Consider the following 4,766-nt stretch of genomic DNA (forward strand, 5'->3'; position numbering starts at 1 on the left):
CCTTAGTGAGCGTGGTGAAAATCTTGTTTGCACCATGGGCTATGAAGCGTTTCTGCAAATTGGGTTCCATTGCAAAAATGAGTACGTTTTTAATCGCACCCGCTTCCATACAGAAATCATTAAACTTGGTGATTTCAGCAGCTCTAGCCGTGGGACCTGGGTTTGCCGGGATGGGCTCTAATAGATATTTGAGCTTCCCGTCAGCAGCGGCAGCATTCCGTAATGCCGCCTCCCAATCCGCGAAGTTTGATCCATCATTCTTGATCGAGTGGACTGATTCATCGATTCATGAAGATCCGAAGCCAGGACTCACGGTCCAATGTGGCACTTGGCATTGGGTTACCGTAGAACCACCATTTGTTATTAGCGGTTTAAAAATTCGTGATCTCACACTTTGAAAAAGAAAGAAAAACAAAACGAAATAAGCAACTCATCGAGGTGATTTAAGTCTATTTTAAAATTCATTTTAACATGTAGACTCTCGCACTTGCATAATTGATCTCCCTCAAGAATGATACAAGTGATCCCAAGACTCAATTTCTGTAAATTGATAAGCCAACTGTTTAGCTAATTCTTCCGTAAGAACTCTTGGTCGATAGATTTCCGTAAATCCTATCTATAATCCACCATAATCACAGGATCGTACGAGTGACCATAGTGTTGAGATAAAATAGGTCAATCGGTTCCAACTTACCCGACGTAGAAGGGGTCATATTATGCCTACCGACGAAGAAGGGAGTCATTGGAGTTTGACCCATAAAGACCATTCTCAATTTTGGTTTATACGAGGAAGATCCCATCAACTTAATTTTAATTCATTTTAAGTGAACGAATAACTAGCGTCTGTGTGAATGAATTATTTTGGGTGATGGCTTAAAATCATGTGACATAAGAATGTAAAAGAAAACTAACTCGTGACCTCTATATGTGTCAGTTTTCATGCAATAAATAGGTGGTTTGGTTTTTAGGCGGAATATGATGCATATTATCATTGCGAAAAATAAATAAAAGAATGCAATACGTAAATAAAAATTCTTAGTGTGGCCTATCCTAATAAAAAGAACACAAAACAACTTTGGAATCCACCGTTGGACCCGAGAAGCTTGTCTTGATGTTCCATCTTGATCCATGTAGCGGGAGTGAGCATCCGGTCTCCATCTTTGGTCTTCTGAAAAATTACAATTAAAATTACAAAATATAAACCTATTTACATTCTAATTAAAAACTGTAATTACAAGTGAAAAATCCAAAACGGAGATACGAGATCTCAAAATACAACCAAGACCGTGTTCCATCATTACGGTAACACGTTCTACTAAGGCCACACCTAGTTACAACCGTTTGTAAAATAAATAAATACGTAATATAAAGCATTCACAGCATTCAAATCAACGATAAAAGAAAATGCATCAACTAAAACAAATTTATTCGTGACATAATTCCGTAATTATGTTAAATTATCCAAACCACCTTTTAATGATTAAAATTCATGTGATAAAACCGCTTCTATCAATTTAATTTTAATCTAATACAATCCGTTACTTTAAATACGCTTTAAAATAATTTAATGGTACGTGTGTGAACCGTTTCACAATCATAGCGAGTGTACAATATCCGTATAAAGTACATATTAAGGCCAAAAGAAAATTTAAAACAAAAGAATAAATTTTCAAAGCTGCCAAACCAAAAATCACTCGATCCAGGGACATAAGTGCTCGACCGAGGAATGAAAGAGCTCGATCGACTGAACTGCTAGTCGATCGAGAGGATTGCCAAACAGAAAGTGCTCGATCGACTACACTGGAGGTCGATCGAGTACTTTTATTAGCAACACTGTTCGATCGAGTACGAGGAGGTCTCGATCGAGCAGTCAGGGTTTTAAAAACGGTCGATCGAGTGCAGCAAGGACTCGATCGAGTAAAACAAGGCAGAAAAAACCACTCGATCGATTTAAAAACTTGCTCGATCGAGTACAAAAATTTCTGGAAATGCAAAACCCTCGTGGAACAGTTTGACAAAGCAAAACCTATTGCAATTTTGATCAAAACCTCATCAAAACAATTTTACAATTTGACAAAACTTGACATATTGTTATAATCTCTGTATAAAACAACAATATGCATAAAAACAAATTGAAAAACAAGATGAATTAACCGTGTAAAACATGTCACGGTTTCAAAAAATTTCAGCCGTGTAAACAAGGCACGGTTTTCGAGAAAAAAAAACAACCGTTTCAAATCGTTTTATGAAAAATCACAATGAAAATTTACGTGGCCTCGCTCTGATACCACTTGTGGGATAATATCCGTATAAGACCCTTTAAATTTAGGACTATAACGTAAATTTAACATGTGAAATATGGTCATAAACGAAATACAATATAGAAACGACAAAGATAAAGAATCAACCTCGGGTCCTTTGTAGTGCGGCGTAAAGAACAGAAATCAACAGAGATTCCCTCCTAATTGTTGCACCCAAGACCGTCTGAGACTATGCCCTTGTGCTAGAAATGCTTTCTAATTTACTTGCAATATTGAGAAAGCTCTTGTGAGGTTTTTACGATGTGAGATCTAGGAATTTTCAGAGAAAGTTGCACTGAAACCCTAATTGTTTTTCACTAATGATGATTCGGTTAAGCAAGAGGAGAAGCTCTCCTTTTGTTCTCCTAATCTCGGCCAAACCGAGAGGGGCCTTGGGAAGTGGGCTTCCACTTCCTTTTTAAATTAGCTCATGGTCCGGTTCGCAAATCGCTAAAATGTATATGACGCGGTTTTGTTATAAATCGTCATCGGTTATCGGTTATTAAAGCATCAACTAATAATACGGATTAGTTGATACATTAATACATGTCCGACAAAGACGATATTGTATAATTATATTCAATATACATTTAATTAAATATAAAACGCTTATATTCAATTTACGAATTAACTGCTTAATTCGCCTTAGCCATTATTATTTAATCCGTATTAAATAACATATCTCAACATCACATTTTGACTTATTATTAGTCAAATAACTCGGACTAACTGGTTAGTCAATTTTGGCATCTACATGACAGTATTTTCATACTGTCACATCTTTCAAACGTATCCTATAGGTGTGACTTTTAGGGACCAGTTGATCACCGCCATCTGTATGACAATAACGTCAAACTTATCTAGCAAGCCAACCGTTATTGATAAACGTGGATCAACTGATAATAATACCAAAAGTATGCCCTTTGATCCTTTTAGAGATTTATAAGTCCTTGCACTAACTGTTAAGGACACCAACCCCAACACTACTAAATGTAAACAAATGACTAAAAGCACAAGGATATCATGGGTTCATAAGGGATTCATGGGAGTTGATCATACAAACATGTTTCCTACTAGATGCAAGAAATTATTGTTGTGACGGATCGAGTTGGTTTATATCTTACAATCCTAGGAAGGTTTGGGTCCCGGAGCCGAATCGATTAGATTGTACAACACCTACAAGTCGAATTAATCCTCCCTATTCAACTATATGCATGGTCTAATGAGACTCGAGTTGGTTTATATCTTACAAGTCTCATTGAAAAGATAAAAGATGGTTGTAAATGCAAGGATTCATAGGCTTAGCATTTCATCAAACATAACATGTGCATAAGTTGAAATCACAACAAGCAAGCAAATTAATCATGGAAGCATATTAGATTAAGCATGAATCATTCCCCATGTTTTTTTTTTGCTAAAAGGTAAGAACTTATATTAATCAATGAAGAACAGCAAGTACAATACAGTTTTTAGTACCATACAAATTTTAGTGCATATACTTATACTAATTGCACTCTAGACAACGAACAAGTATCTTTATCAAAGATAACTTGAGGTTTACAACTATGAAAACGTTGAGAGATGCTAGCCTTAATGAAATTAAAAATATAAACAGCTCTCTGTACTTTGCCATTAATCCGGGCTTCATTCCTCTGAAACCAAATGTGATACCATGCTGCCAGGATAGTAATGGTGCAGACTTTCTTTCTCAATTTACTCCACCTCTTGCTGGCTATACTGTTAAGTATAGAAGGACTGCTGAAATCAGCACTCAACCAGCTGCCAATCAGCTGTAAAATCTGTTGCCTGTAAACACACTCAGTGAAGAGATGCACATGAGTTTCAGGATGATTCAAACAGATCTGACATAAGTCATCAGAACTGATATGAAGCTTGAATAATTTCTGTTTCAGCATCAATGCTTCATTTGCAATTATCCATGCTATAAAGGAATGTTTTGGTATGGCCATTGAATTCCATACAGCATTGCTCCAAGAAACTTGATTCCTTTTAATTTTCAACCAGTTGTAACACGAACTAACCTTATAATCACCTTGACTGATACTCCAACTTTGATTAATAAACCCATCCTGAATTAAATCACGAACCTGGCAAATCTTCCTCCAATGCCAGCTAGCACTAGAAGAAGGTTGATGTTGATGCCAAGCTTGATCCGTACAATAAACATGATGCACCCATTGCACCCAAAGCTTGTCTGGTTTCTCTGCCAACCACCAAACAAGCTTCCCAATGATAGCTTGATTCCAAACCTGACTTTGCTTGAGTCCTAATCCACCTTCCTTCTTAGGGACACACACTTTTGACCAAGCAATAAAGGAAGCCCTGTTATGCTCTGTGCTACCCTCCCATAAGAAATTTCTACAGATAGCATCAACTCTGTGCAAAACTCTCATTCCCCATGTTTGTTTCCCCTAATTACCCATTATTCCTAGCTAAGTAACTACT

The sequence above is a fragment of the Silene latifolia genome, chromosome 9 (genome assembly GCF_048544455.1).
Source record: "Silene latifolia isolate original U9 population chromosome 9, ASM4854445v1, whole genome shotgun sequence".
NCBI lineage: Eukaryota > Viridiplantae > Streptophyta > Magnoliopsida > Caryophyllales > Caryophyllaceae > Silene > Silene latifolia.